At 40.7% G+C, this 10829-nt stretch overlaps 1 pseudogene; it reads left to right on the top strand.

The window, feature by feature from the left end:
• Positions 1–1557: 1557 nt before the first annotated feature.
• On the top strand, positions 1558–2428 carry LOC102910611 (60 kDa heat shock protein, mitochondrial pseudogene; annotated as a pseudogene).
• The last annotated feature ends 8401 nt before the right edge of the window (positions 2429–10829 follow it).

Genomic DNA, 10829 nt, shown 5'->3' with positions numbered 1-10829 from the left:
GGAAAGTATGCTGGGTACTGGAAACCCTGCTGACTTCCCAGGATTATTGAGGTCATAAACCTTAGAAAAGAATCTACTACTGTCAATTTGCTAGACTGGTATAATTCCTTACTGCATTTTAAATCTTATCCTTATATCCACAGAAAGTTTAGCTACCACCCTTCGTTGAAGAAGTCTCTCTTTACAGTAAATGGAAACCAACATAAAACTACAGCTGGACATAATCAGAGAGAGATCAACAGTTTGGGGGAGCCCAGCCCCAACAGATGCATCTACATTACAGCTCCTACATCTCTATCTCAGGGATATCATGAAAAGAATGGGGGAAAGTGAAAGAGCCAGAATACCAGGAAGTCTGCTGGGGAACAGTCTCTCCTAGAAATGGATGCATAAATCAGACCAGAACAATAGTAATATCAATGGACATGTCAATATGAGTGGAGAAAATTTCCCAGGGTACCACATCTAAACAAAGAACTACAGGCTTCTATCTATTGACTGATAGGAGGAAAATTAGCCTCTCCTAGGGATGAGCTCTCTTATTGTGGGGGCCATGGGAGGAGTTGGAGGGAGGGTAGCTGTGAGTAGCTGGAGGAAGGAAAGGGAGGAAGAAGTAATGTAATTCTATTTCAAGTGAAAACATTTTTCGTTAAGAAAGAAAACATATGTAGTCTTAGTGGGTTTGGCTTTTCATTTGGTTTCTCATACAGATCTATCTACAGGACAGATCTGCCACCAGCAGTGGCTGTTTACCAGAGCAACTGCTGCAGCCTTACAAGTTGTAAGAATGGGCTCTAGATTACAGACAAATCTCTATAAGCCTGGTTAAAGTGCTTCTTTCCTGAGATAGCAATCAACTCTGGATGCATGTAGGATTGTAAGCCTCTTGAGACAATCAGACAGCATTTCCTTACCATGCATCCGAGTTTGGTTTCTGTTGCAGTGATAAAACACCATGACCAAAAACAATATGGGGAGGAAAGGGTTTATTTGGCTTACAATTCATCATCAAGGGAAGCCAGGGCAGGAACTCAAGCAGGGCAGGAACTGGGAGGCAGGAGCTAAAGCAAAGGCCATAGAGGAACTCTGTTTACTGGCTTGCTCTCCATGGCTTGCTCAGCTTGCTTGTTTATGCCACCCAAGAACACCTGCCAAGGATCTTCCACAATGGGCTAGCCTCCCTATATCAGTCATTAATCAAGAAAAGAGTCACATCGTCTTGCATATAAACAATCTAATCAAAGCATTTTGAAAATTGAGTTTTTCTCTTCCCAGTTGACCCTACCTTGTGTCAAGTTGAAAAAATTAAAAACAAACTAACAAACACCTAAGCAGCGTACCATGCCACTTATATATGCTCCAGACTACAATGCACGCTGACCAGATACCACAACTGCATCTAAACAGAGAGCTCTGCAAAGTCAACTAAATTTCTCTGATGCCACCCAAAGTAGCCAAGGCCATTCAGTCAAGTTAGAATTAAAAATAAAAACATCTCCCCTCACTCACAGTGATAGTCTGACTCGATTCAAGAACTCTCACCAGTTCCCCGCAAAAATGCTTCAACTATTCATAGTCCTTCTACAGATAAGACCAGTGTCCTGAGCTTATGCCAAAGATATAAATTTTGGTGCAGATACCTGAGCCTTATTGCTCAAGGTGTGGACCTTTTAGCCAATACTGTATCCATTACAATGGGGCCAAAGGAAGGATGGTGCTTATAAACAGAGCTGAACAAGTCCCCAAGCAAGAAAATATGGTGTGATCTTTGCAAAGTCAATTGACTTAAAGGGTAAATATAAAAGCACTAGAGATAACTTGTTCAAAGTGTTGCCAATAACATAAATGAAGAGGCTAGGGATGGCACCACCACTGCTACTGTTCTGGTGTGCTCTATGGCCAAGGAAGGCTTTGAGAGGATCAGCAAAGATGCTAACACACTGGAAATCAGGTGAGGTGTAATGTTGCTGTTAGTGCTGCAATTGCTGGACTGAAAAAGCAATCTAAACCTGTGACAACCCTTGAAGAAACTGCTCAGGTTGTTACAATTTCTGCACATGAAGACATAAAAATGGAAACATCATTTCTGATGCAATGAAAAAGGTTGGAAGAAAAAGTGTCACAGTGAGAAGTGGAAAAACACTGAATGATAAATTAGAAATCATCAAAAGGCATGAAGTATGATCAAGGATCAATACAAGAAAAGGTCAAAATGTGAATTGCAAGATCTCTGTTACATGAAAAGAAAATTGATAGTATCCAGTCCATTGTACCTCCTCTAGAAATTGCCAGTGGTTATCAGAAGCCCTTGCTCATAATCACTAAAGATGTTGACAGAGAAGCTCTAAGTATGCTGCTTTTGAAAAGGCTAAAAGCTGGCCTTCTAGAACTGGTCAATTTCTATGCATCCCAGCCTTGGATTCACTAAAGCCTGCTAATATAGATCAGAAAATTGGTATAAAATTATTAAAAGAGTACTCAAAATCCCTGCAATGACTAAGTATTTAGATGTTTAAGGATCTTTGATAGTGATACTATTCTGCAATGTTCCTCTGAAGTTGGTTCTGATGTTATGCTTGATGATTTTATGAACATGGTGGGAAAGGGAATCATTGATTTAACAAAGATTTAAGAGCTGCTTACTGGATGCTACTCTGTTCACTGTGACAGAAATTATAATCACAGAAGTTCCTAAAGAAGAGAAGGACCCTAGAATGGGCTCAATGGGTGGAAAGGGAGGATTATCAGAGGTGGCACATCCTAATTCCTAAAACATTACTTTGGCATTATCAGGGACTATGACAAGATGCTCAAGGCAGGTTCCTTACCAATAACTTCAGAGAAGTCAGTTGAAGAAAATGGGTGAAGAAAAGGCTAGCAGATCACTGTCAGTTACCAGTTTCAATTGATAATATATGACTACCGGCATTGTCATACCTTTCTAATTTTGAATAAAGACATTTGTACATTCCTGATACTGAATGCCAGAGGTATGTACCAGTGTCCTACACTCAACTTATATCACTGATGCATCTCTATTATTATGTATTCTATTATAATCAGGATTTAGTACCTGTGATCACCAGATGGGCAGTTCAAAAGTAGTCTTTCTGTGGGGAGAAAGAATAGCTGTGCACGAAGTAGACTTCAATTATGTGACAATCTTCATCTAATAAAATTTTGTTTAAAGTTAATACTATAAAGGCTTCTAAGAAAGTTTTTAATGATGATAAAAGCAACTCACTGATTATGTTAGTCTTACATAGATAAGTGAACCCAGAAGGAATGCACATTTTATAATAATAAAAATGAGACAATATTTTAGGGAACTAGTGAGCCATTGCTCAGGGATAGGTTACAACATAATTAATTCATTTTTATAAGTCTATATAAGAAATACTCAAATCTCTCCAGGAAAGATATCAGTCAAAACAGATTTCTAATAAAGTTCTATATCCTGTTTGTTTTCTATGAAGACGATATTACAAAGTAATCGTGTATTGCCCAAATTAACAGCCCTTCCTCATGACATTCCTGTTTTTGTTGTTTTAAAAGGGAGTGTTGAGATGGCTCAGAGGATAAGGAAACTTGCTACATGGGTCTTGTGACTTCTGTCCTACTTAGGGTTTCTATTGCTGTGATGAAACACCATGACAAAAGCAACTTGGGGAGGAAAGGGTTAATTTCAGCTTACATTTCCAAGTAACAGTGCATCACTGAGGGAAGTCAGGTAGGGAACTGGAGCAGAAGCTGATGCGGAAGCCATGGAGGGTGCTGTTTACTGGCTTGCTCCTCATGGCTTGCTCAACCTGCTTTCTTTTTTTTTTTTTTTTTTTTTGTTGTTATATATATTTTTTATTTTACAATACAATTCAGTTCTACATATCAGCCATGGATTCCCCTATTCTCCCCCCTCCCATACCCTCTCCTTACCCCCAGCCCACCCTCCATTCCCACCTCCTCCAGGACAAGTCCTCCCCCGAGGACTGTGATCAACTTGGTAGACTCAGTCCAGGCAGGTCCAGTCCCCTCCTCCCAGACTGAACCAAGCGTCCCTGCATAAGCTCCAGGTTTCAAACAGCCAACTCATGCAGTGAGCACAGGACTTGGTCCCACTGCCTAGTTGCCTCCCAAACTGATCAAGCCAATCAACTGTCTCACCTATTCAGAGGGCCTGATCCAGCTGGGGGCCCCTCAGCCTTTGGTTCATAGTTCATGTGTTTCCATTCATTTGGCTATTTTTTTAATAATTGAGTAAAACTGAAATTTATTATATGCCACAGTCGTCCTAGGGAACTCCATGCTATATATATAGCCTCTATGTCAACCTACTTTCTTATAGAACCCAGGACCACCAGCCCAGGGATGGCCCCACCAACAATGAACTGGACCCTCCCCCATTAATCACTAATTAAGAAAATGCCTTACAGGACTGCAGACAACCCAATTTTATGGAGGCATTTTGTTAATTGAGATTTCCTCCTCTCAGGTGACTTTAGCTTGTGTCAAGTTGACATAAAACTATCCAGTGCATTTATCAATTAGGTGCTATTAGCACCTTCACTTTAGAGAAGAAAATAAGATAAAAACATGGACAACTTTCTCAAGCTCATAAATGGGCAATGCTGGGGTCTGAACTCATACGGGAAGGAGCCTACCTTGTTTACATTATACCACAAGGGCCACTTAAAGTGTTTGAAGGCTGGAGAGGTGTGAATATTTAGAGGGCCTAACAGCCACAAGTGAATACTCTGTTAAAGCAAATATGAACCATGTTTAAGTTGGTCACCTAAACTTTACATAGGGTCAAAAGCAAAAATATTAAAGTGCTTTTTCTGTTCACAGCACTTCCCAGTCTCATCTGGAGCCCTTGCCAATAGCCAGCATCATGGTCCATTTTACAGTAGTAGCAGAGAAGCCATTACTGCTTTGCTAAGTGTGAGGTTTTCTGGCTGACACCTCCGGACAGGCTTGAGCACCAGACTGACCCCTCAAGTCTGAAATACCTAGGGTCTGTAGAGCACTCAACACGGGACCATTTCCTGCCTTTGGTCCAACAACAGAGGGGAGCTGCTGTTACTCAGTTCTACGTTGACCCTGGTGGCTACAGACTTAGCCAGGATCTCTTTATCATCCTTTACATAATTAAATTCATATTGCACACCTATTAGTGTAATCTGTATGAGAGGAAACTTTGTTCATTTCTTTCAATTGAAATTTTGTTATAGTCAAAATAATTTCATATATCCAAAGAAAATATAATCAATAGTCTATTGTACATCAATCACTCTAGCATCTCAAAACTCTATTACTCAATTTGCAAATGTGGTATCTGAAAAACATCCAAAGAAAATCTGGAAGTATCTCCACGTCCTGTAGAACTTGGAACTGATCATAGGAGCTACACATCTTGTGGCTATTTTAACCTCATCCCAAACATTTGCCTGGAACATAGTTTGTGATAAATAATAAGTTCACCCACTCAAACAAGAGGGAAATCGTGCCTGGTACTGGAAAGCTGGCTAACTACCCAGAGTGAGTGAAATCATGGATCAGAGGAGAACCTGAAACTTCCACTTTACTAGACCAGCACCGTCTCTAACTACATTCTAAATATTTGTCCTTATACTCCAGGAAAAAAATGTACTCTTTACCCCTCATCAAGGAAACTTCTCTTTGCAACAGATAGAGACCATTGCAGAAAACCACAACCAATCAAAATGTAGAGTTGTGGAGCCCAGTCCCAACACATACATCTACCAACACAAGTTCCACACCTAAGGCTCAGAGGTCATTGCAAAAGGGAGGCAGAAACATTGTACGGAACAGAAGATCAGAAGTCTGCCATGAAATGTGTGTCTCCTAGTAATGTCAGATGCTACACCCATAAGGTCTCACCAACATGACAGCCTAAACATGAGCTGAATGAGGACAAGAGCAACAGACATGCTAAACTGGGTGGCAGAAATACCTCAACCCTACACAAAGAACTACATGCATCTAAGCTGAGAAGAGGAGAAATAGTCTTTGCCAGGGAAGATCACACCAATTGGTTATCCAATACCAAATGGTCATCCCTAAAAGCCTACATAAAAGTACTATTATACAGATTGAGCATATCACACTCATGTATTTAGGTATCAATTTGTGTGCATATGTGTGTGTATAATAACATGTAAGCATATGGTAATAACAATCAATGAAAAAAGAGGCCATGAATTTTAGAGGGAGCAAGAAGTAGTGTATGAAAGGGTTTGGGGGGAGAAACGGGAAGGGAGAGGATATTGTAATTACATTATAATCTTCAAAAACAAAAGAAACAATTAAAAATTAACATGTTGATTTTAAAATGGCCTTATGTGAAGTGTTAATGACTCCAAAGCCTCAGGGAGGCTGAGAAACTAGTCAGAAAAGCTGACTTGACTGATAACACTGTGGGCTGCTGTTACAAAGATTCATAAGCCAACCTCCACTGGTATTTAGCACTTTGAGACTTCAAGGGAAGTGATCTGCAAATGGAATCTTCCATCCTCCAAATTCTCCTTTCTGCTTTCTAAAGCCCCAAGGCCCTGGGCCACGGTGCACAATCTCCACTCTGAGGAGATCCCACTGCCCTTCAGTTTTCTGATTAAAGGACAATTCTGCTTCTGTGGAGGTTCATCTCCTCTCTATTTCTATATCACCTCAATCCCACTCTGACAATCCTTGGGGCATCCTTAAAAACAAAACAAAACAGTAAACTGTGTATCAGCATCCGGTTCTAGTCCTGACAATAAGCCAAGCCTTCTGTTTGAATCTTTTTTAAGACAAGATGCCTTCCATCTTAGGCTTAAAAGCCATCTTATTGTAAAGACAAACTAGTTCATTCCTGTTTGTGATTAAACTTCTGTTTCTCAAGGACTGGTCTATGCCCCACCTGTAACCCTAACTACAAATGGTTCTGTGTTGCCTTTTCCAGGAACGGCAATCACGTCTTTGTTTCAAAAGTTATTTATACCCATCCTGCAGCCCTACCTTTGTTTCAAAAGGTTATATGCCCCTATGACAACCTTACTATGACCACCTGTTATGATTACTGTCTTTTGGCCACTTGTTATATTCTGCTCCTGTAATGCTGTGTGTTTCCCCCCATTTGGAAATCTTCTATCTCTGAGCTCTATAAAAGCCCTTATCTTCCCATGTCCAAGGCTAACCAGTTGAACCCCACCTTAGGGGGAGGCAGCCTGTATACATGAATTTTAAAAAAAGGTTGCCTTAATCAATTTGGCCATGATGGTTTGGGTCAGTGATCCTTCTCCTCTCATTTTTGGGATTAACAACATCTGATTGCTTTCATGAGAGCAGGTGGAGCTGAGTGGATGACAGGTGTTGAGGGATGGTACCAGATGTTCCCTACCGTGGCACTGGTGGAACCCTGTAGACCAAGACTTCCACTATAGATTTCATGGTGGGGGAACACCTTTCCCAAGGTGGTCTGCCAAGCTACTGTTGTCTGAGAATTGTGCAGAAGGAGGAATACTTTGGGCCCTGCTCTGAGTGAGTACAGATGTTCCAGATGAAAGGATTGCATTCCAGGAAGAATGGGGTCTTTTTGTGGGCAGCCTGGGAAAGAAAGCTGACTTCAGCCAGGAAAAAGAAGAAAACATATAACCAAAATGCTCCTAGCAGCCTGACAGCAGAGAGCCAGATGGAGGCTTCAAGAAGAAAGCAGTGAGGCCCTTCTTCACAAGCAAGCCTTGTTCTTAGGAGCCGGAGATTGTGTACCACAGACTGGTTCGGAGAGGAACGCCAGACTTCACAGTCAGTGACTACAAATAGCACACAAGGTCAGGAAAGGACAGAAAGACAGCAAGGTTAGACTAATGTGGAGTCTGGCAGTCACAAAATTTCCCAGGAAGAGTTCTCAAAATCACCTCACTGCTCACCAGTCCTCAGAGTCTGTGAAACTGATGAATGCATTTTGCTCAGAGAAAATCCATTTATATTATTCTATTTTTAACTCTTTCCTTCAACGTCTAGGCTCTCTATGCCAATACTATTGGTTCTGCAGGTAACTGCTTTGGGTCAGGCACAGTGACCATGACTGAAAAGGACAGGAAGCTGATTAACACTTTATGTTAGTGACCCTGTGAAGCTTCTTTACTAAATCTCTCTTAATAGTTGGACTTCTGAATGTTACTTACTACTTCTAAAAACAAAACAAAAAAATGTAATATACAAAAGATGCATACATATGGCTCAAAAACTATCACATAGGATTGATTATATACGGTAATCACAGCAATGGCTTGTAGCACGAATTGTTAGAAGGTCTTATTAATAAAAACAAACCCGGAGCCAGGTATTGGGGTCAACGCTGAAAGATCAGAGAAACAGAACAGGCTACAGCTAACCTCACCTTGCCAATTCCTCACCTGATTCCTCAAACTAGAAATCTCTGTGTCCTCATCCAAATGGATCTCGGGTGAACTGCTGTTCAAAAGCTTAAAAGCTTAACAGACTCTAGTTCCTGGTTTTCGTGCCTTATATACCTTTCTGCTTCCTGCCATCACTTCCTGGGATTAAAGGCATGTGTCACCATGCCTGACTTTTTCTAGTGTGGCTTTGAACACACAGAGATCCGAATAGATCTCTGCCTCCAGAATGCTAGGATTAAAGGTATGTGTGCCACCATTTTCTGGCCTCTATGTCTAGTGGCTGTTCTGTTCTCTGACCCTAGATAAGATAAGTTTATTAAGGTGCACAATATTTTGGGGAACACAATATCACCAAATGACTGATGACAGTATTACAGAAATATTGGGGACAGTGGTATGAGGGTTTGTACCTAGACATACTGTAACTTGTTACGCTGTGTTCAGTTGAGATACCTGGAAGGCCTGCTCTTCTCTGATGGACATGCAGGAGGAGCGGATCTGGGGGAGAGTGGAGGTGAGGGGCGGGTACCTGGGAGACGAGGAAGGAGGGGAAACTGAGTTCAGGATATAATGTATCAGAGCAGAATTTTGAAAAAAGAAGAAGAAAGTAAAAAGCACTTGTGACCAAATCTGAGGACCTACACAACAGAAGTAAAGAACTGATTCCTTTAAGTTGATTTCTGACCTCCATATTCACACCATGGCATGTGTGTGCATGCAAAACACACACACACACACACACACACACACACACACACACACACACACATAAAAATAAATAAATGGTTAAATCTTACTAATGTCACACATATCATGAGTGGCAAACCCAAGGTTTGAATTCAGTCACTCCAGATCACAGACTGAAAACATCATGTTTTCTTTGGTGACAGATTTCCCAAAGAGTGACCTGGTGATGATGCCAGAGGTGGTATCTTAGGGTAAAGAAGAATGACGTCTAATAATGACATCCGATCTAGACCGAGTTCTTAGACCCCTCTGACTGTGGAGCACTAATAATTGCCTACTTTGCTTTCCTCTCTGTTTCGACCATCTTGCCTGGGGAACCTGCGCTCGCTCACCTCAGGCCTTCCTCCCTGACTGGAATGCTCCTCCCAGGGGCATTTCTATGGTTGACATACTCATATCAGTCTTTCTGAATAAATATCTCTTCCACAAAATGTAATTGTGACTCCCTTTCCTAAAATAATTCAACCTTTCATTCATGTGTCCAAGTCCTCATATTCTTTTCTCTTCATAGCACTTGCCCTTCCCCAAAACCATATTAATAATTTATTTGATAATAACCTTAAGGTCAGAGATTATGGTGCCTCGTTAACTACTTTATCTTCAATGCCTGGGCATGGCAGCTATAATGGAAAATACTCAATAAATATTAAGCAAATGAATTAATTCCTCTGCGCTCCATCATTTTCTGATGTTATGATACTCAGAGGGTCAGTGGAAGAGATTTACATGCTGACCCTGTCAGATTCTGAAGGAACTTATAACTTACCACCCATTTGTCTTCAGGCAGCTTGCCTGTAATAGCACCTTGCCTTTCTTGGTAATGCTGCCCTCTTACTGCTTTCTCCCAGTGATGGTCTGAGGTAATTTCCCTGGTTTCCTCTCCTGTTGAGAGTCCACATGTTTCTTTATATCTCATTATCTACTTTTTTCCATGGAATATATTTAGTATATCTGAGTAGAACTTCCTGAAGTTTTGAACTTCTATGCTCTGTATTTTTTGTTGCCAAAATATAACTGATAAGTATTTGCTGGCTAAGAGTTAACTCATTAGCATTAAACACTATGATAATGACTGCATTAAAACCCACACCATGTGGAGAAGAGGAATGAAAGCTGCCCCCTGCTTCTCGTGATCGTAACAATTTTGAAAATGTTCTGGAATCCCTTTCTTTTTTGAGTGACTAGGACTACCTGCACAGCAGTCTTCTGTCCTCTGGGCATCGTCTGTTCATCATTACAGTGATAAGTTGCTCGCTACACCTAAAGTTCGCTAACTCAGATGGAAACTTTGGAATAATTATTGATGGCGCTTATTTTTAAAACCTGCAGTAATTAGATGATATGCATACATAATGTATGGAAAGGCAAGACTGCTGCTTCTAGGAACTCAACTTCTCAATAATGGAAAATCAAATGGAGCTTACCTAACATACAGAAACTGAAAAGTAAGCACTATTTCTTGCAGATTTTAGGAAAGACACTAAAGACTATACCCTCATTTTCTAGAGACATCAACTCCTCATTGAAACAGCGATGGCAGTAATAGCTATCCAGTGAGTGACTTTGAAAACAATATTATGGATACAATCCTTTCTTTTTATTAAGTATCCCCCCATGATATTTATGACTTGGCATCCATATGTACACACAAACTAAAACTTAAAG

This window comes from Peromyscus maniculatus, chromosome 6 (assembly GCF_049852395.1).
Source record: "Peromyscus maniculatus bairdii isolate BWxNUB_F1_BW_parent chromosome 6, HU_Pman_BW_mat_3.1, whole genome shotgun sequence".
Classification (NCBI taxonomy): domain Eukaryota; kingdom Metazoa; phylum Chordata; class Mammalia; order Rodentia; family Cricetidae; genus Peromyscus; species Peromyscus maniculatus.
This window is presented reverse-complemented; position numbering and strand designations above follow the sequence as displayed.